Consider the following 22,801-nt stretch of genomic DNA (forward strand, 5'->3'; position numbering starts at 1 on the left):
GCTCTAAGTGAGCTGTGACTAGCCCAAGGTCACCCAGCTGGCTTCGTGTGTAGGAGTGGGGGAAACAAATCCAGTTCACCAGATTAGCCTCCACCGCTCATGTGGAGGAGTGGGGAATCAAACCCGGTTCTCTGGATTAGAGTCCACTGCTCCAAACCACTGCTCTTAACCACTATACCACGCTGGCTCCTCTCCATGGAACCACCCGAACTCATGCATTCTCTGCCTTGGCCCCCACCTTATGGAACAGCCTCCCCCACAAGGTCAGGAAGGCTCCCACTCGCCTGCCTTTCTGCAAACTACGCAAAACTGAATAATTCAAGAGGGCTTTTTGCACAGGCCAAATAGGACTGTGCAGTAACAAAATGGTCAGAAAGTTGCATCAGTAAAGGTTGAGGACAGCCACGAAGGTCATCTTGCGGGTCTCCACCCCCCTTCCTTTTACACTATTTTATGCTGAGGGGTAACCTGCCGCCTATCTCCGGCAACATGAGTGGAATTTAGGCACCATCTGCAGTTTTTAAGTTTTAAATGGGATTTTATTGTTTTAAATTTAGAATTTATGGTTAATTTTTCTATTGATTATATTGATATATTTTAAATGATGTTACCCGCTCTGAGCCAAACAAATAAATAAATAAGGAGACAGGGACTGTGACCTAAACTGCCGTGTAGCTGCCTACCACTGTAAGTCTGCTCCAGACTAGGTAGTTCATATTCATATACCTTTAATGGCATATAGACTAGGTAGTTTCTACACCGCTTAACATAATTATGTCTACAAGCTCATACTTGGTTTCAGCTGTTTGAGATTCCGGTTTGTTTTCAGATTTCTGTAGCCCAAGCCCTATTTCTCCTGCTCAATAGATGGTCCCATCCTGTTGACTGTCCTTGACTTACACTATGTAATTCGCCTGGAGTCTCAGTGAGAAAGGTGGACCATAAAGAATCCAATAATTAAATAAATAAAAAAGGGGCCAGCAACACGGCAGGTGTTCCAAGCAGGGCGTCGCTTTGGAAGCGAGCCGCCAGCCTGGGATCTGCACGCTGCGACCTGGAAGCAGAGGCTTCTGAGTGCCCCCTCTGTGGTGCAGACTGTGGCAACTGGGGTGGGAGGGGTGATGAAACAGGAATCCCACAGCACCTTAAGCCTAACAAATTTTCATCCTAGCACATGCTTTTGCTTTTCTATCAGTCTATTCTATCCAAGCACGTGCTAACCCTAACCCATCACGTCCTAGCACATCCTATCGGTCTATTCTATCCTAGCACATGCTTTTTGCAGTCTATCATCAGATGCAAGCAGGCTGTGCTCACTAGGCAAACATTTGTATATCTTGTTTTTGGGGGTGGCAAGTGCCATCAAGTCGCAGCTGACTTACGGCAACCCCACAGGGTTTCCAAGGCAACAGAGGAACAGAAGTAATTTGCATTGCCTGCCTCTGTGTAGCAACCCTGGTCTTCCCTGGTGGTCTCCCATCCAAATACTAACCAGGGCTGGCCCTGCTTAGCTTCTAACATCTGACGAGATTGGGCTAGCCTGGGCTATCCAGGTCAGGGCAAAAGACATACAGAGGGGTTTTGCCCTTCCCTTGCCTCTGTGTAGCAACCCTGGACTTCCTCAATGCTCACCCATCCAAGTACTAACCAGGGCCAGCCCTGCTTAGCTTCCGAGATTTGACGAGATCGGGCTAGCCTGGGCCATCCAGGTCAGGGCATATATCTTGTTATGAAGAATTAAACAAAAGAAACTCTGGGTCAAAGAGGCCAAGAAATGGAGGAAGCACAATATGAGATATGTCCAATTCAAAAGCACAGGGAGCGTTCACACCAGCAGTCACTGACGATAATAAAGCCTCCCTAAGCACACAGGATTCTAGCCGCATCTTAAAGACTAATAAGCATTTATCCCACTTGTTAGACTCTGAGGTGTCATTAAGCTCCTGTTTATTTTTGCAGCCACAGACAATCCCTCTGCAATTTACCTAGTTTGGTAAATCAGTAATGGCTGAGGATTCCTCGTTGTTCCTGCATTTCATGGGCCTTTGCCCCTGCTGTTTAAAAAAATGCTTTTCATAATCTCATGTCTTTCTACTGACGACCGTCTACGTGCATCTGACAAAGCAGGTTCTAGCCCACAAAACCTCATGCTAGAATAAAAACATATTTGTCCTGAAGACCCCCTTTTTGGCTGCAAAAGGCTAACATGGCCACCCTCTGGAATTAATACCTCTCTTCAAAGGCTCACAAGTAATATGTTGCTACTTCTGGTCATTTTGGCATAGAATATAATCAAAGCATGGAAGAAGAATGTTTGCTGCACAGCTCTCCAAGACAAGCACTCTCAAAGAGCTGTAAATAAATTTTTCAAAGCCCGTCTTCATGCCGGCAAGCAGCAATCGATCCTGCTCCAAAGAAACCTCGGAAGGGCCTAATTACATGCTATGTTTTCCCTGGGCCCTTCCTAGGTCCGCTTGATCATACCAGATTGGCCAGGGATCCTGGAGGGATTTTGTTGCCATCTTCTTGGCATGGAGTAGGGGTCACTGGGGCAGGTGGGGGGGGGCAGGTAATTGTGAATTTCCTGCATTGTGCAGGGGGTTGGACTAGATGACCCTGATGGTCCCTTCCAACTCTCTGATTCTATACCTGTCTTGCCACTTGAACATGCTGAACACTTAATTCTCAGACATGTGCGGGCCTGATTCAGATTGGGCTCCGGCACCTGGGAAGAGGAGGATCAAGCCTTTCCTTCCCCCTCCCCCACGCAGCTTTCCCAATCTGGAATGGCCCTGTGGGGTACTGGGGAAACCTAGGCGTGCCTCATGGGGACATGTGGAATCCCTAGTGGGGCAAATACTATCCCCAGGGCATTAAGTGGAGCTAATGGCATAGGGGGGAGGCTTAAGCCCCCTTTTTCCAGAGCCACAGGCCCAATCCATACTCAGTGCACATTTCAGGGAGGGGCCATGGCTCAGTGTTAGAGCATCTGTTTGGCATGCAGAAGGTCCCAGGTTCAATCCCCAGCAGTTAAAAGGGACTGGGCAAGTAGGTGATGTTTGAGACCTCTGCCTGAGACCCTGGAGAGCCACTGCCGGTCTGAATAGACAATACTGACTTCGATGGACCAAGGGTCTGATTCAGTATAAGGCAGCTTCATGTGTTCATGTGTTCACCTGGGAATTAAGTGCCCAACACAAAACTCACCACATGTGCCTGACCACGTGGACCTGGGAAAACCACAATGTGAAGTTAGGCCCTTCCAGGCCACCAGCATGAACTGAATGCAAAGCATCGTTGCAGTCCAGCCCCTCAGACTGACCGCAGCAGAAAGCATTCCTCGCACAAGGCGGGTCAGTGTGCAACCTTGGCAGGTTCTCGGCTTGGCTTTAAATCGGACAGCAGTCACAACAACACACAGGACACCTGCTGAGCAGCCTGGCAAGAGGCGCAGAGAGAACGCCTTGGAAAAACACCACCCCTCTTCCTGGCCCTGGAGAAGTTGGTGCGGCACATCTTCTGCGGACAGACAGGAATCTCAAAAGACATTTCTGGATCTACAGCCACACTCCAGAGTGCTTAAAAACTGGACCAAGACCAGTCTGGCACAAACCTGATGTTCCCAGCTTCAGAGGGAACAGGTGCCCCCACCCGCCCCCTGCCACAGTACGCCCGCCATTTCTATTATAATCCAATGGCCCCAGGAGGGAATCTCAGTGGACAGCTTCTAAAGTGGAATTGCAAGGTGGAGGGAGCTGCTCTCGGGGTCCAAACGCAGCCCTGAGTTCCTCCCGCCCACCCTTCGGGCTGCACCGTGGGAGGTCCATGTGGCCCTGGAGTTGCAGGCAGTCTGACCGCAAGCTGCTGGGGAGGAGAAAAAGCCCTTGAACTGTGAAGCAGAGGAAGCCGGCAAAAGTTAAAACGACCCTTATGAGTCAGAAGAAGAAGAGTCGGTTTTTATATGCCAACTTTCTCTACCACTTAAGGAAGACTCAAACCAGCTTACATCACTTTCCCTTCCCTACCCTACAACAGACACCCTGTGAGGCAGGTGGGGCTGAGGGAGTTCAGAGAGAGCTGTGACTAGCCCAAGGTCACCCAGCTGGCTTCGTGTGTAGGAGTGGGGAAACCAACCCGGTTCTCCAGATCAGAGTCCACCGCTCCAAACCACTGCTCTTAACCACTACACCAAGCTGGCTCAGGAGGCCGCAGGGGGCTGACTAACCAGTGCCCGACAGAGAGGCACTATACTGCGTGTTACCTTTGCACACTTATATTATTTTTGCCACCTAAGAATTCGGAAAAATCAAAGTTGAAATCAGAAAACAACCTTTGTAGTAAAGAACAGAAAGTGTTATTTGGACTGAAAGAATCACAAAAGATAGGACTACCTGCATACCTGGATATCAAGTTTCAATTTCTAACAATGAAAACACCGAGTTCCTTAATAATTTATTGTCAAACCCATTATAGGAACAAGCTTCATTTCCGATGACGTGAGCACTGACTCATGAATGTTTAGGAGGTAATAAAGTTTTTTTAGACTTTAAGGTGCCAACAGGCTCTTTGTTTTATGTTATGGAATATTAACTGTCAGAAAAATTATTCACATTTAAACAAAATCTTCAGAACACGTTGGATGTGCCTACAATATACGTAAGAATTATCATTGTCTAATGCTGCAGGTTCTCTTACACCATTTTTTTCATGCTATACATCCTAAGTGAATAAAATCTGCTCTTGAAAAGTGTTTCATTATTCCAGATAGAGGGGAAAACATTTCAAAGGAGTTTTGTTTTAAATTAGCAGCCCCTCTAATTTCCTACCCTCAGAAGAAGAAAGAAAAAGGGTCACAAGCTCAGGGCCGTTCACCCTCGCTCACAGACCCTCGTGAAACCCACCCTATGCCTGAACGAAGCACCCCCTAGTCCCCTTTTATTTGAAGCACACACCCCCAACCACCTCCCATTCTCTCTCCCTGGTTAATAAGATCTCCCCTCCCCAAAATTATTCCATTTTCTCCCAGGCCTTCACATCTCTAGACAACAGTCTCTCCTCCTCTGCAGGACAGCTGGGAACCACCCAAGTCCCTCCCCACCCCACAAAGCTTCTCTCTGGCCCACTCCTCACACCTCCTAGACCCAACCCCAGCACCGTCTGAGAGCAAATCACATTTATTTATTTACTTCATTTACACCCTGGGGCTGAGAGAGCGGTGACTAGCCCAAGATCACTCAGCTGGCTTCATGTGGAGGAGTGGGGAAACAAATCCAGTTCACCAGGTTAGCATCCACTGCTCATGTGGAGAAGTGGGGAATCAAACCCGGTTCTCTAGATCAGAGTCCATCGCTCCGAACCACCGCTCTTAACCACTACGCCATGCTGCATGGCTCCCTGTTCACCTGAGGACGGCTGGAAGCCCTGGCATCCTGCTCCCTCTCCCATTTGCCTCTCCTGGCAGCCCTGCTCCTCATGCCTACCATGACCTTTAAGATCAACCAAGTGCTCCCCAGGGCCAGGACATTTGCCACCTAGAGCGGCCACCACAGTACCTGGCAGAGACTCAAAACCCCCCCACCCCCACCGCCACCCATCTGCTTTTTAAATAGGAAAAAAACACACAGGAACCCATTTAATACACTTCCAGGAGCCCTTCTGCAGCTGACCGGCCAGGGTGGGTCTTCTACCCCCGGAGGCTCACTGAACCCTGAGTACTGCTCAGAAGCAGGGGGCCGTGAGGTCAGTGTGGCGCAGTGGTTAAGAGTGTCGGACTAGTACCGGGAAGATCCAGGTTCAAATTCCCACTCGTACCCTGGAACCTTGCTGGGTGACCTTGGGCCAGTCCCACGCTCTCTCAGCCCAACCTACTTCATAGGGTTGTTGTGAGGATGAAATGGAGGAGAGGAGAGTGGTGTCAGCCGCTTTGGGTTCCCACTGGGGAGAATGGTGGGGTATAAATGAAGGAGATCAGTCAATCAATCAATCAATCAATCAATTCCTTCACCATCCTGAGTTGCGAGATTCAAGCTCTAAGGTGTGGCTCCTGGAACTGAATCTAGCCATTTCATTGCGGACCGACATAGCTACCCTCCGAAACTGTCCTGAATGGGTTGCCACAAGTTATTCACTTTAGAGATGATCCAGCAAACAAAGCCCACAGTTAAGGGGAAGGCTAAAGCCCTCCTTTTAAACACCTTGGGAGAGGGTTAGTTGTTTTGTTTTTTAAGAAAAAGAATGACCGCTCCCAGGGGCACTTTAGGAGAACCAGACTCCGCCTCACCACTCGGGAGCCGGCCTTGCCAAGGAGGGAGGGTGTTCATGGCAACTATCCGCGCCATCAAAACACTCTGTGCCCATTATTGAAATTTCTTCTCATTCCTCGTGGGGAGACAATCCATCCTGTGCTCTTGGCACAATGCCCTTCCTTCCCCTGGGGCTTGCACTGTAACAGGTCCTGGTGGATCGTGCCCGGTGCCCTCTCAGTGACTCAAATGCCACTGTTCACTTAATTTTCCCTGGTATTATTTCTAACACTCGGAGAACTGCCTCGGGCTTTTATAGCCGCTTATTCCCAACCTGCCCTGTGTTTTTATTAAAAGGAGGTCAAAGGAACTGGATTGAAGCGTAGCCGAGCTTGGGTTTAAGAACCTCCCTTTATGTAACTCAGTTTGTTAAAACTGGAAAGGCAGCCAAGAAAGAAACTTATCTCAGAAAGGAAAACTTGGAACAGAGCTGCAGGGAACTAAAAAAAGGGGGAAAGAGAACAAACAGCCAACAAACAGCAAGCCAGGGGGAAACCACTCGGCCATTCTTGGGATCTGGTCAAGTCCCCTCCGCATTTTGAGATTTTAGGGCATACCTCCAGGGAATTTACCTGTGTCAGTCCCACTGAAGTTAACAGAAGCTGCACCAATCCCAAGAAAGTTTCCTGGTATCAGTGAATACACCTCCTCACCTAAGCCTGAATCATCCAGTGTCGCTACAGACTGAACCAGGACGGATAAAATCGTATTGATATTAATTCTGGCATTCATTCAGAGCGCATCCCCCAAAGTGGGTGAAAGCTCAGAGCCAAAACCAACACCTCCCTCCTTCCACCTGCCTTTGGGCCGAGCAATTTAAGGTGTCACCCTGGCTCAGTTTGTGCGTTCTGATCCTAGCATCTCCAGCTAAGCTTGCCAGCAAAGGAGATGACGGCCTGACCTCAGAACCTTCTATCTAAACTATTACTGGAAGCTGCCTTGTACCTCAAGGAAAGGTGGAAATGTTTAAATAAATAAACTCCTCCCTCCCCGGCCACGCATACAGCATTCCCAGAGCCTGTTGCCGAAAATGGGGGGGGGGGGTGCACCACAAGTAGACTTGACCCCACCCATTTTAGCAGCAAACTCCTCATGCTCTATGCTGTGATGTCACCGAGTCCTTTTAGATGGACGGGGATTCTTGCTGAAAGAAGAATTCTTACTGGTCCTCCCAGCCCCTTTCACAAGAAGAGTTCACAGTGCAGCTGTGGTATAAACCCTCCTCAGGCCTCTCTGATCATGCAGCCCGCTGTGCTGACTTACTCTCCTTGCTATTCATCCAAGCAGCCGTCACCTGGCCAGTCTGAAATCCACTCAAACCAAAGGGCAAACGCAGACACACATGGGGAGGGGCTGTGGCCCAGTGGGAGAGCATCTGCTCGACATGCAGAAGGGTCCCAGGTTCAATCCTCGGCATCTCCAGTTAAAGGGACTGGGCAAGTAGGTGATGTGAAAAACCTCTGCCTGAGACCCTGGAGAGCCGCTGCCGGTCTGAGTAGGCAATACTGACTTTGACGGACCAAGGGTCTGGTTCAGGATAAGGCAGCTTCATATAGTCATAACATGCACAGGACACCATTCTGATCCAGCAAGAATCCTGTTTTGTTGGAATTAACAGGCCTCCAATGGAAAACGGGAAATCCACCGAAACAGGTTGATGGTCAAGATGGTCAAGATTTAGAAGTCTGGGCTGCCGCTGAGGGATACACTGAGGGCCCCCCAGGAATGCCAGTTAGAAAACCCTGGATGTCAGTAAGCAAAATAGAGAACTGGGCACACACAGCCTCTGCCGAGAATTCATTATTTCTTAACCTAACTCAGACTCAGACTGGTTTGTTTATCTACTTATCTGTTATTTGGGATTCTGTCAGCAATGCTGATTCTGTGACTTTAGGCAGATGATGAGAGGGAGGGCATCTTGGCCATCTTCTGGACATGGAGTAGGGGTCACTGGGGGTGTGGGGAGGGGGAGGTAGTTGTGAATTTCCTGCATTGTGCAGGGGGTTGGACTTGATGGTCCTGGTGGTCCCTTCCAACTCTATGATTCTATGATTTACATCCCACATTTCTCCCCAACTGAGACCCAAAACAGCTTATTTGTTTATTATTATTTATTTATTAACATTCTTTATAGTCCGCCTTTCTCACTGGGACTCAAGGTGGGTTACACAGAGTGAGTCGAAATAATCAACAGGCAAAAGGACATTCAATAAACTACACAATTCTCCCCTCCTCTCCTTGACCCTCACAACAACTGCCTTGCAAGGGGGGGTTCAGTTGAGATACGATGACCGGCCCAAGATCCCCCAAGCCAACTTCCTTGGTAGAGCAGGGATTCGAACCCAGTTATCCCCAAGTCCTAGCCTGACACTGTACCCACTCCCCCCCCCACAAAAATAATAGAATCATAAAGTTGGAAGGGACCACCAGGCCATCTAGTCCAACCCCCTGCACAATGCAGGAATTTCACAACTACCTCCCCCCCACACACACACACAGTGACCCCCTACTCTATCCCCAGAAGATGGCCAAGATGCCCTCTTCCCTCTCATGATCTGCCTAAGGTCATAGAAGCAGCATTGCTGACAGATGGCCATTTAGCCTCTGCTTTGAAACCTCCAGGGAAAGAAAGAAATAAACTCCTGACCTGCTGGAGGGGAACTGACACAGTCCTGAGGCTGGTGAGCTGCCTAACCACTTCCGCTCCCAACAGACCGGAAGCCACGACTTGAAAAGTGAGCCCTGGCACAGCAAAGCAGCCCTTGCAAGTGCAAGGCTGCTTCCCCCCACCCTGACCTCCTGCCCGGCCTACTCCGCACTGGCAGTGCCCCCCACTCCCCTCCGCTTTGAGAAACCACAGGCCTCCCCGGGCAAGACTCCTCATCCTCCCTCCTATCCGCCCTCTCACCTCCTCACCTCTCCTCCCACACTTCCTCCTCACCCCTTCCCCCTTTTTCAAATTCTGCGACAGCCAACACTTTCCCCAAGTTGACCCCTACGCAGTGGCTCAGATCAGGCTCCAGGCTCCTGCTTGGCAGGCCGCCTCCCGTGTCCCTGCCCAGGAGCTAAAAAATAATTTTAAAAAAAGGTCAAAGGCCCAACAGGAGCCAAGAAACCATATCAACACACAAAGCTGCCTTCGACTGAATCAGACCTTTGGTCCATCAAGGTCAATCTTGTCTACTCAGACTGGCAGCGGCTCTCCGGGGTCTCAGGCAGGGGTCTCCCACATCACCCACTGCCATTTTTTAACTGGAGATGGTGGGGGTTGAACCTGGGACCTACAGCATGCCAAGCAGATGCTCTACCACTGAGCCTTGGCTCCCTCCTGAATGAAGCTTCCTTCCACTGAATGAGACCCTTGGTCCATCAAGGTCAGTCTTGTCTCCTCAGACCGGCAGCGGCTCTCCAGGGTCTTCACATCTCCTACTTCCTGCTCCTTCTTAACTGGAAATGGTGGGGATTGAACCTGGGACCTTCTGCATGCCAAGCAGAGGCACTCCCACTGAGCCACAGCCCCTCCCCATTGATTAAAGTGAGCTGCTGCAGCCCAAGACATCCTGGTCACAAAACACTTCTGCAGGGGCAGCTCCCCTTCCTCATTCATGCCTTCTCTGGCCCACTGGTTCTAAGGTGCGGGCCCAGGGGCTGCCAGCCAGCTGTTGACAGCACAAAGAAGAATGCCTGCCAGCCCAAGGCGGAGAAGCAGCAGTCAGTTGGTGACCAGCAAACAGGAAGAGGCCACAGTGCCGACACCATAATGGCGGAAAGCAGATGGAGAAGGGTTAATGGCTCATTCTGCCCACTGACCGCAGCCCCCCACCCCCAAGCCAAAGAGACCCAGGCATAAGCTAAGGTGGACAAACCCATTATGGGAATGCCAAACTCCAGCTGCCGCTCTGTACAGCGGTAGCTTCAAAGAACACAGTCACAGCCATCCAGAGGTGTCTGTCGGCATTCCTTTTGGGATTAAGATCTTTAGGGTTTTACGGACCCTTGCTGAGAACTCAGCTTGCAGGAAACTGGAGGGAGGGGAAGGGGCCGCAGAAGTCCCAGTATGATGGCACTGCCAGCCAGTAAATGAGAAAAGGGGGTGGCAAGACCTGCCCTGCCAAGGCTACTGAGACATGAGGTCCAAAAACCATCTGGGCCATCTGAAGAAGAAGAGATGGTTTTTATACCCCGCTTTTCTGTACCATAAGGAGTTTCAAAGCCGCTTACAACTGCTTTCCCTTCCCCCCACACACACACACACACAACAGGCACCTTGTGAGGGTGGGGCTTAGAGATTTCTGCGAGAACTGTGACTAGCCCAAGGTCACCCAGCTAGCCTTATGTGTAGGAGTGGGGAAACCAACCCGGTTCTGCAGATTAGAGTCCTTCTTCACCCAGAGTTGGCAACCCTAAACTCGAACCATGACACCCCACTGACTCTCCATCGGTCCCAGGCTGCTGGAACCCCACCGGCCTTCTCAGCCTGCCAAGCCCTTCAAGGACTTGGGCCTAATCCAGCCTGTGCTTTACTACGGGCCCAAGTATTTAGCAGCTGCAGTTTTACGCCATAAAACTGTCTGGAATTGGATCAAGAGGTCTTATTTTGTGAGGGAGGAACCGTAAAAGAATAGAGAATAATGAGACAGGGGGCACGCTTCGCTCTCTTGGCCAGGGGCAGTCCAGTGAATGACCCAGTGACTCTGATGAAGAGGCCTCCTGCTGACCCCCAACTGCCCCCCAAGAGCGGGCATCAGCCACAGAAAAAGCCGCTAGGAACAAAAAGAATGAGACCCACGTTTTCACCACCAGCTCACCATCATGAGCAAAGAGGAGAGCATCTCTTCCTCGAGCAGCACAAAGGTTTGCACCATCTTCTCATGGCTTAGCTGCACTTTTAATGTTTAAAACTGCTGTGGTTTGAATCACCCAAGTCTCCCACAGGGACCCCCGTGAGACAATGAGCCAATCAGGCCCAAAGTGCCCGGTCTTTTTCAGAGAGGAAAGGGGAAAGGCCCAGCCTCCCTTGCAGCACAATGTGGTCTCTGCTCACACAGGAACAGGTGGAAGGAGGCCAAGCGCTTTCGCCATGTTATCAGCAAGGGGCACTTTGTTCCAACGCAAAACACGATTCGCTTCCACTGAAACCTCCTTAGCTCCGTGCCTGGCTGAACAGCTCCACACTGCAGGGGAGAGTTCTCCAGGGGAGGGTCCGAAAGGGAATGAGGCGGAAGAGTAGGCAGGGACACCATTTGCACTGCAGAGCTGGGCTTACTTCTATTGCAGAGTCATTTCCTCCCCTCCCTCCCTCTGTACATCCTGAACTGGCAGAGGGAGCAAAAGCCCCCCCCCCCCGCACGCTCTCCTCCCACCAGTAGCACAGTTGGCAGCGTTTATGCCCATCAGCTTCAGTACGCCAAGGTGCTGTTTGCATTCAGGTGACACGCTTCATAGTCGAGAGCGCAGCTGTGTTAAGGTAGGCAGTTATGTTCAAACAGAACCCAGCAACCTGTTGAGTCACAGCACAAAAGAAACTCTCTTCCCCCTGCTGAAAAACAGCTCTCGCCCGCTGCTGCATCCTCAGAACCCTGGAATAGTTTTTCGGACTGAATCACAGAGTTGGAAAGGGCCATAAAGGCCATCTAGTCCAACCCCCTGCTTAATGCAGGATCAGCCTAGAGCAGTGATGGCAAACCTTTTAGAGACCGAGTGCCCAAACTGCAACCCAAAACCCACTTATTTATCGCCAAGTGCCAACACGGCAATTTAACCTGAATGCTAAGGTTTTAGTTTAGAAAAAACAACTCATACATTAACATCTTTTGTCTTAAAAGAAAAACACAATAACACAGCTTTCATTGATACAAACAACCTTTTACGGAAAGGTAAAAGTTTGCATTTGGCATGCTTTTGAACAATCTAGTCCAGCTCCTGTATCTCACAGTGGCCCACATCTATAATAAGGTGCTCATACCTATCAGGGCTAGTAACCCGTGATGGACTTCTCCTCCAGAAATTAGTCCAATCCCCTCTTAAAGGCATCTAGGCTAGATGCCATCACCACATCCTGTGGCAAGGAGTTCCACAGGCTAATTACATGCTGGGTAAGTGGGTGTTCCTCTTTTATTGAGCAGAGGGAGAGTAACTGGTCCTCCGCACCCCAGCAGTGTCTTTTCTGGTGGCTGTCTGCTGGTGTTCTTTTGCTTCTTTTTACATTGTGAACCCCTTAGGGACAGGGAGCAGTTAGAAAAGTGAAATATAAAAAATGCGGACAGAGTTATTTGTCACTACAGCTTTGCTGCAGCTAGAGTAATAATCGCTAAATCTTGGAAAGGGGAAACTAGGTTAAAATTAAAAGACTGGAGGGATAAACTATGGCATTATATACAGATGGCCAAATTAACTAACAGCCTACAGGGCAAAGACATTGAAGAGTTTAAAAAAGATTGGCAGAAGGCCTTTGTGTATTGGAAGCACACAGCAAAGATGGATCTAACGAAGACCGTGAAGGAGCTGTAAAAAATGGTTTTGGTTATTTATAGAAACATAATTGTTAGAAAATATATGACAACCTGAGTGATACTTTTCTGGAAGTCACACGGGGTGGAAGGTGGGCACTAAATAAGGGGGAGGGAAAGTTTTTTTCTTTCTTTTTCCCCCTCACCTAATCTATTGCTGTATTATATTAAGAAAATCTCTTTAATAAACAATAAATAACAAAAAGAAAAGTGAAATATAAATACTGTCAATAATAGTAATACTGTGCAAAATTGCATTAATTTTTTTATTAAACCAGCAGTATCCTAGTTGGATGACTGCATCATGCTGTATTTCATGAACATGCACAGCTATGTGAAATTCTGCATGCACTTCTTTTCCAGTAGGATTGGAGAAGCAATTCTGTGGTTTACCTTTAAGATCATATAAAAATTAGTTTTGTGTGACGTTCTTACAGATAAGCCTCCAGAGGGCAACAAGGCAGAGGACTGGCACTGCAAAGCCTGTGCTGTGGCCCGAGCGCTCTGCTCCCCTCCAGCTATGCCACGCTGTGAGCTATGCTCCCCTCCAACCTAGCTCCTCTCCAACCCCACCCCGGGAATCACCTTCGCCACAGACTCAACAGGCTGCCGTCCGTGCTGCACCCTCACACCGCATGTGAGCCACCCACCTTGTAGAGGTAAACGTAGGCGCCTCCGCTCCCGGTTTTAAGGTGGCCAAAGAGACACTTTAAAACAAAACGCTGAGCACAGGAATCCCCTGAGCTCAGCCGGTAGTCTGCCACCAGCCCTTTTCAACCAGTTTAGCCCCAGGCAGAAGTTAAGGGCAGCTCCTGCCTGCTGGTGCCAAATTAACACACAACGCTCACCTTGTAGTCACCCGGCAAGGGGAGACTACAAAAGCAAAGGGTTTGGATTTGGGTTTGGTAGGCTGACCCCAAACAACAAGGCAAATCAAAACACAGTAGGATTCTTAGGTTCAAGAGTTTGGCAAAAGCGTAGCAAGTTACAAAAACGTTACCCATTCCAAAAGCGATGATGCACATCAGTTCAGCATTCAATAAATGTTCCAAGAGTTCCGTTTGGCATATCCCTGCCTCAGGAATCAGATGGATTGATGATATCCGACATGCCGTCCGCGTGTCCAGACCACCACATGCACAGTTGTGTGTGTTCCTCTTTTATTTTACAGGATCTGGCGGGGGGGGGGGGGAGTTCAACCCTCACTGAGATTCCAGAGATGCCAACTGACCGAAGATTGATGACATCCAGCTTGCAACAGAAAACATCAAGGTGACAAATGCTTACAGAGCAGATCATCCGGGGTTCCCTGAGGCAGGATAAGAGTTAATTGCAGGACCATTTGTTACTATGACAACAAGTGGTCCGGCAGATGGGAGAAGCAATTGCATTTTTTACCAATGTTAATTGAGCCGCATCCTGGAATGTCTTGCAGTTTGATTTCCCCGGCCAGGCCAAAGGCCTGGACCAAAGATTTTTCAGCAACAAGAAATTGGGTGGGGGGGTCCTATTTCCTTGACATGCCTTACCCCAGGCAGGGGAGGGAGGAAGCGCTCTCATTGGGCTGCTGGGCAGAGAGGAGCGGGTGATGTGAGAAATGCCCTCAGGCGCACGTGGAGAGGGGGAGGGGAGCAGCCTGACCAATGCAGTGTACAACAGGACTATGACATCTTGCAATTTAGATGTTATGTCTCTGTTGATACACCCCCAAACCACATTAGCCTTTCGACTGCTCACATTTAGCTTACAGTCCACCTGTACCCCAAGACCTTGTTCACACACACTACTACCCAGAAGTGAATCCCCCATCCATTATGTGTGCTTCTCATTTTTGTTATCCAGATGCAGAACTCTGCATTTATCCTTGTTGAATTGCATCTTAGGCCTAACACAATACATAAATATATACATATATTTAAAGAGAGCTTTAGAAGCCACAGAAGACAAGAAAAAAGTTACATTTCCAAATAAATAAACTTAGCCACTCAGAATAATATTGTTTTAGGGCACAGAAGGGAAGCTGTACTGGTTTCCCGCTGTGGCTCCCTGAAGATTAAGGGCTCCTCACCAGGCTGCCTTCTCAAGGACAGGAGGCATGCGGCACAGGAGCGAGACGCGAGACTGGAAAGATGGCAAGATAAGATGGCTGAATACACAGTGATGGCTAAAACTATCTAATTTGTGAAATGGAGAATCGATGGAAGAATTTCAGAAGAAATGGGCATCTTATCATGAATATGCAAAACTTAAGGTGTAATATAGTAAAGTAGAAGTTAGTAGAGATTAGTATTTAGATGTATAGTAACATGTATATCTTAAGTGGTGTAAGCTGAAATGATTAGATAATAGAGAGTGCAGTAGAACTAGAAGGGGAGAATAAACTTAATTAAGAATGGCTATAATAAATACTGTATAATCTTTAAGTGGAGAATGGGAAAGTAGCTGGAATAGTCGGGAATGCAATTATAATAAAAGTAGACTCAGTGACAATGGTAATAGAACAGTAGATTAAGTAGATTAAATAAAAGGTAAAGGTCCCCTGCGCAAGCACTGGGTCATTCCTGACCCATAGGGTGACGTCACATCCCGACTTTTACTAGGCAGACTTTGTTTGTGGGGTGGTTTGCCAGTGGCTTCCCCAGTCATCTTCCCTTTACCCCCAGCAAGCTGGGCACTCATTTTACCAACCTCGGAAGGATGGAAGGCTGAGTCAACCTTGAGCCGGCTGCCTGAAACTGACTCCCATCGAGATCGAACTCAGGTCGTGATCAGAGCTTAGACTGCAGTACTGCAGCCGACCACACTGTGCCACAGAGCTTGCTATTAAGTAGATTAACTTCCTTTTAATGATATAAAATGCAAGTTTTTGAAAAGGCAATTATTTACCGGAACCCCAAAAAGGGTGAAAAAAGACTGTGTGAATGTGTATGTTTGTTATTGTTTTGTTTGTTTTATAACATTTATAATGAAATATGTTTAAAAACAACAACACTGTGGATGTTTCCAAGCAAGCTGATTGTGGAAAGAAGGCTCTGCCCCTTGGCACCCACAATCCAGGTCACCTTCTCTAGTCGCGGCACTGGTTCCAGAGGATGACGCAGCCTCAGAATCGCAGGCCCGTAGGGATCCTCCGACAACCCCTTGTGCCCAAACAGGAGCAGCCCCACCCAGAACAGCCCAGGCACGGAACGTGCTTCGCAGGCCTTTCTGGCGGCCCCACCTCTCGCCTCCTGCTCAGACAGAACCTTTCCTTTCCAGTCACTCAGTCTAGTAAGGCAGGGCCCGGTGGTCACAAGAATCTGCAATGTGCCTCAACGGATTCTCAGAAAGCAAATACAAATACTATGAGGAAAGGCTGAAGGAGCTGGGTATGTTTAGCCTGAAGAGGAGAAGACTGAGAGGGGATAGGAGAACCATCTTCAAGTACTTGAAGGGCTGTCATATGGAGGATGGTGCCGAATTGTTTTCTCTTGCCCCAGAAGGTCGGAACAGGACCAACGGATTGAAATTAAATCAAAACAGTTTCCGTCTAGACATTAGGAAGAATTTTCTAACTGTTAGAGCGGTTCCTCAGTGGAACAGGCTTCCTCAGGAGGTGGTGAGCTCTCCTTCCCTGGAGGTTTTTAAGCAGAGGCTAGATGGCCATCTGTCAGCAATGCTGATTCTATGACCTTAGGCAGATCATGAGAGGGAGGGCACCTTATGGGCATGGATCATGAGAGGGAGGGCATCTTATGGGCCTGGAGCAGGGGCCACTGGGGGTGGGGGTAGGGAGTTGTGAATTTCCTGCATTGTGCACGGGGTTGGACTAGATGACCCTGGTGGTCCCTTCCAACTCTATGATTCTATGCTTCCCCTGCCCCTTTTCTTTCCTGGAAATATACGCTGACATTGGCCAGCACCAGGCACAGGTCATGGCCACAGACAGACTCCAGCCAGAGAGGTGAGGACTCCTGGCTTGAATGCTGCCCAGATGCCTGGGAACCATGAAACATCACAAGGACACTCACGCAGAGCACGGGTGTCCTGAGGTGAGTGGAAGCTGGTGGCAGGAGCAGAGGCGACTCCCAAGAAAAGAGATTGAAGCCTCTGCTCCTGCCACCAGCTTCCACCCACCTCAGGCCACCCGTGTTCTGCGTGAGTGTCCTTGTGAGAGGGAAGCGGATGAAACACACCATGTCTTCGGATGAATGACTCAGAACAGCTCTGCAAAAATGCCTCCCCCACCCACGCCCCTAAATAAGTGAACAGTTCTGCCTCCCATTCGTGGCTGAAATTGAACTTGCAGCCTCCGTGGCGGGAATGCTGAGACCCTGGGGGAGGGACTCAAGCTCAAACGCTCTCCAGGGGCAAAAAAAAACCCAGCTGAAGCCCCTAGCATCACAGGCACAGAGTCTGCCAAAGAGATGAAATATGACCAGGCAAGGCAGACCGTGCCCTGACCCGGGTGGCCCAGGCAGGCCTGATCTCATCAGATCTTGGAAGCTACGCAGGGTCGGCCCTGGCAAGTATTTAGATGGGAGACCACCAAGGAAGTCCAGGGTCTCTATGCAGAGGCAGACAATAGCAAACTACCTTTGTGTGTCTTTTGCCCTGACCTGGATGGCCCAGGCTAGTCCAATCTCATCAGATCTCAGGCTGGCCCTGGTCAGTCCTTGGATGGGAGACCACCAAAGAATACCAGCATCATGGCATGGAGGCAGGCAATGGCAAACCACCCCTGAATGTCTCTTGTCTTATAAACCCTATGGGGTCGCCATAAGTTGGTTGTACCTCAACAGCACTTTCCACCACAGGCAGGCCATTGATTTGATTCTCAGACAACTTCTTTTACTGCCAGCAAATATTTAAAAAGGATTCAGAGGAACTTTGGTGAGTTGGGGTGAGCTCTTTCTCTGACATTGGTGCATTTCCATGAGGCCTGCCATTCTGACTGCGCAAAGCAACACAGGCCCTATTTTCTGTCTTTCCAGCATCACCAGTGACAGAATCATCCCCCGTCACAAATCTTCAGAAGCAAAGCCGGGGACCGCTACGGACATAAGAAGAACCCCGCAGGTTCAGACCAGTGGTCCTTCACGCCACAGAATCATAGAGTTGGAAGGGACCACCAGGGTCATCTAGTCCAACCCCCTGCACAATGAAGGACATTCACAACTACCTCCCCCAAACCCCACAGTGACCCCTCCTCCATGCCCAGAAGATGGCCAAGGTGCCCTCCCTCTCATGATCTGCCTAAGGTCATAGAATCAGCATTGCTGACAGATGGCCATCTAGCCTCTGCTTAAAAACCTCCACGGAAGGAGAGCTCACCACTTCCTGAGGAAGCCGGTTCCACTGAGGAACCACTCTAACGGTTAGAAAAGTCTTCCTAATGTCTGGCATGCTCTTTCACAGAGTAGCCATCCAATGGTTTTTCGGAGGGCCAAGAATCAGGGCCAAGAGGCCAAGCCTCCCTCTCACACACACATGGCCCCCTAGCACTGGGATTCCTGTTGGGGACCTGTGCATACTCTGTGATGGCTCAGTCCTTGTCGAATGTCATCCCACAAACTATTTATTTTTGATTTTTTCCATTTATAACCCGCCCTCCCTGACCAAGGCCAGGCTCAGGGCGGGGATGTTTCAGGGGGACATTTTTTTAAAGACTTGTAGTATAGATCAAATCAAGCCTGAACTGTCCACAGAATCTAAAATGGCTAAACTAAGGCTACTGTGCTTTGGTCACATGAGAGAAGACAAAAGTCACTGGAAAAGACAATAATGCTAGGAAAAGTCAAAGGCAGCAGGAGAAGAGGAAGACCCAACATGAGATGGACTGACTCCATCAAGGAAGCCACGGCCCTCAGTTTGCAAGACCTGAGCAAGGCTGTTCACGCCAGGACGTTTTGGAGGACACTGATTCATAGGTTCCCCAGGAGTCGGAAGTGACTTGACGGCACTTAACACACACAGTATAACAAGCAGTTCAGGAGAACACTTCTTTATGAAAGGAACAGTGCTGTAGTCTATTCCACCGTTTATTTTATGTCTTATCTTGTTCTTGCTGCATTGTTTTCTACTTCCGTAGTCCATTTTTGGGCATTGTTTATGATGTCTCATATCTGATTTTTGCATTGTTTCTAAAATTTTTAATCCTAGTCCTACTGCATTGTTTTAGGGGATGTTTGATGCTAATTGACTGCATTGTTCCACGCTACATGATGCCCCTTGAGGTTTGCGAGAAAGGTGGGCTGTAAGATAAATGAGGCGTTTAGGCGTCATACATCAGCTTTTATCACTGGTGCTTGTCCATGCTTCTTATTTCCTACATAAATCTCCAGTCCACACGTGAGCAAATGTCATGAAACTATTATTGGCTAGGATGGGAATGGAGGATTTCCTTTTCTCTCATTGTCATGAGTGTATCAAGGCAGGGCAGGCGACAATTGGACACTATGCTGCATCAACAGAAGTACAGTGTCCAGATCAAGTGAAGTGATGGTATCACCTCACCTAGAGTACTGTGTTCAGTTTTGGGCACCACAATTAAGAAAGATGTAGACAAGCTGGAACCTGTCCAGAGGAGGGCAACAAAGATGGTGAGGGGTCTGGAGACCATGAGGAAAGGCTGAAGGAGCTGGGTATGTTTAGCCTGAATAGGAGAAGACTGAGAGGGGATAAGATAACCATCTTCAAGAATTTGAAGGGCTGTCATATGGAGGATGGTGCTTAGTTGTTTTCTGTTGCCCCAGAAGGTCGTACCAGAACCAACTGATTGACATTAAATCAAAAGAGTTTCTGCCTAGACATTAGGAAGAATTTCTAACAGTCAGAGTAGTTCCTCAGTGGAACAGGCTTTCTCGGGAGGTGGTGGGCTCTCCTTCCCTGGAGGTTTTTAAGCAGAGGCTAGATGGCCACCTGTCAGCAATGCTGATTCTATGAACTTAGGCAGATCATGAGAGGAAGAGCATCTTGGCCATCTTCTGGGCATGGAGTAGGGGTCACTAGGGGTGTGGGGAGGAGGTAGTTGTGAATTTCCTGCATTGTGCAGGGGGTTGGACTGTGATTCAGTCGTGTTTGAGCTCAATTTAAGGAGCTGATTTTCACTCACTTAGTCAAAACCACTTGGGACCAGAGAATCGGAAGACCACCTTTTCCCACAGGAATCTGCCTTTCCTTTAATGTCTGCAACTGAGGCTCCGCTTTGGGTTCCCGAACCTTCATATTATACAGATAGCAACTGAAGACAGGGTCGACTCAGTGCTGGCTCCGTTTATGGACCCGCGCATGAGACCCATGCTCCTGCAAGGGTCACTGGGGGAGGGCATTCCATTATACAGGGTGCCAGCACTGAGCAGACCCTAGTCTTAATGCTTGCTGCTTTGCTTGGTAGCTTTTCTGCTTTATTCTCTTGTCCCTTCTGGGGTGGAAAAACAACCCTCCATCTTTTTATTGTGATTGTTGTTTTTTCACGTCATTCTTTTTTATTGTTAGTTTGTCATTTGTCTGGTTTACCGCTCTCATTTTATGGACCTACTTTTGTGGCTGTGAATGAATGAATTGTAAGCTCTCTTTGGGGGGGTGGTGAACAGAAAAGTGGGACAGAAATATTTTTGCATGAAACAAATGCACCCACACAATGTGTTTACAGTGATGGAAGCAGATCTGCCATATCACCTCCACACTTTTTTCAAAGGGAAACCTGAAGGGCAACCAAAATGATCAGGGGGCCAGAGCAACTACCCTATGAGGAGCGGTTAAAACGCTTAGGGCTGCTTAGCTTGGAAAGAAGGCGGCTAAGGGGAGATATGATAGAGGTCTATAAAATTATGCATGGTTTTGAGAGAATGGACAGGGAGAAGCTTTTCTCCCTCTCTCATAATACCAGAACACGGGGTCATCTGCTGAAGTTGGAGGGTGAGAGATTCAAAACTCATAAATGGAAGTATTTCTTCACACAACGCACAGTTCAGCTGTGGAACTCCCTGCCCCAGGATGTGGTGATGGCTGCCAACTTGGAAGGCTTTCAGAGGGGAGTGGACATGTTCATGGAGGAGAGGACTATTCATGGCTGCTAGTAAAAATGGATACTAGTCGTGATGCATACCTATTCAGTCTACAGAATCAGAGGAGCATGCCTATTCTATTAGGTGCTGTGGAGCACAGGCAGGATGGTGCTGATGCCGTCGTCTTGTTTGTGGGCTTCCTGGAGGCACCTGGCCGGCCACTGTGTGAACGGACTGCTGGACTTGATGGGCCTGGGTCTGATCCAGCAGGGCTTTTCTTATGTTCTTATGGGCTACAGCAACAACCAGTTCATTTCGCTCTCTGTGGGGGAGGGGGGACTATTACCCCCCCACCCAAATCAGCAGTTCCGATTACACATTAATACCAGAGTGTGGCACAGGCCAAAGGGGAGAAGGGTGCTCTTCCGGCACAGATTTTTCCATCCTGGTTGGCCAACATACAACAACTTGCATTTCTGAAAAAGGCTTCTCACTTTCCTCTGATCCCCACGCCTTGGATTTTAGGAAGAAAATCCCAACTAAGCCCGCCGCCGGGCCACTTTCCTTCCGTCTCTTCCCCGCTATCGGTTTCATTTCCCAGTTCTCATGCTCTGGTCATTAGGACAAAGCTAAAAACAGCCCGCGTTGAGGTTTGCAGCGTTGGTGGGCAGAGGGTTTCAGCTTTCCCAAAACAAATGTAATGGTAGTCAGAGATCCCTCTCCGCAGAGGGACAGATGACACCCCTCCCCACCCCCCATCTCCTCAAGCAAACCGTCTCGGGGCACATGCAGCCTGTCCAGTCCAACGGAGCTGCTTCATCCCAGGCAGACACTGGTCGGAAACGCCATTTTACAGTATTCATAGTTCTGTATTTACTGAAAGATTTATAGAGGCCTATTAATAGCCCAACACAAAACTATGCCATCCCCTCCAAAGCAGGTCTATCTTTTTTTGCAAGCCTATAAAATTATAGTACTTAGATAGTAGCTGTGGGCCTGCCAATCTGAGAAGGGAAAGGGCACCGCCTTCCCCACGTCTTTCAGAGTTCTCGAGACCACTAACATGTACGCGCACTGGCTGCACATCTTGTGACCCCCCCCCCCAAAGGGATACGCCAACCCTGGCAGTAAAGACTTTGCAAACTTGCCCACCCGGGAAGGGCAAAAACAGAAGAGCTGGCGGTGCACAGTTCACGCCTGGTGTGCCGCCCTCACTTTGGGGAGTCTCAACCCATGCAAGAATACATAGAAAGGCTCTTTTGGTCATGACAGCCCCTGATTCTTGCTGTAGGAGGTGAGCAGTCCATCTCTGAAGCCTTGCTCCCAAATTACTAAACCCACCATCATTCACTTTTTTAGGTTCAGAACCTCAGAATGCAACTCCACAAGGAGCTTCCCTTCTTTGCTGTCTTCCTCTTGCCGGCTAAGTCCACAAAGCCAACCAAGCCCTGCCCCAGGCTTCTGACCCTCCAAGGTCACTGCAAGCACTTCTTTAGCTTGCCAGCACCACACCTGGACACTAAGGTCTCCGCTGCTCTGATGTCACAGCCTGCGGGCCAAACATTCATCTCCTTGCAGTTCTTACAAGAACGGAAACGTCTCCAACAAAAACTCAGATAGTGCTCAAAACACATCAGGGCACAGCAAGTCTTCTGGCGTTCTCAATGCGCAGGCTTTTAAACATCGTTTGATGTGTTGTCTCACATTGTTAAGAATAAAAGAACACAACCACAGCCCTGCTGGATCAGACCCAAAGGCCCATCAAGTCCAGGATTCTGTTCATACAGCGGCCAATCAGTTGCCTCTAGGAAGCCCCCAAGCAGGAAGACTGAAAAGGTTGGAAGGCAGCTCCGGGCAGGGAGCTGTTGAAGAAAGGTGGGGAGGAAGACCCAGCAAAAGCACACGCAGCCCCTTTAAGAGCTGACCCGCCCCCTCCAAGTAAAGTGCAACAAGGCTGCGTTTTCAGGGGGAGGGACTCAGAAGCTCCATGATTCACTGGGGA

At 49.1% G+C, this 22,801-nt stretch overlaps 1 protein-coding gene across 3 annotated transcripts in view; it reads right to left on the bottom strand.

Moving 5' to 3' along the window:
* The window catches only part of STIM1 (stromal interaction molecule 1), a 96,832-nt gene that overhangs the window by 44,922 nt on the left and 29,109 nt on the right, over positions 1-22,801 (bottom strand). The gene's annotated exons all lie outside the window — the stretch shown is intronic.

Source organism: Euleptes europaea, chromosome 12 (genome assembly GCF_029931775.1).
Source record: "Euleptes europaea isolate rEulEur1 chromosome 12, rEulEur1.hap1, whole genome shotgun sequence".
NCBI classification, from domain to species: Eukaryota; Metazoa; Chordata; class Lepidosauria; order Squamata; family Sphaerodactylidae; genus Euleptes; species Euleptes europaea.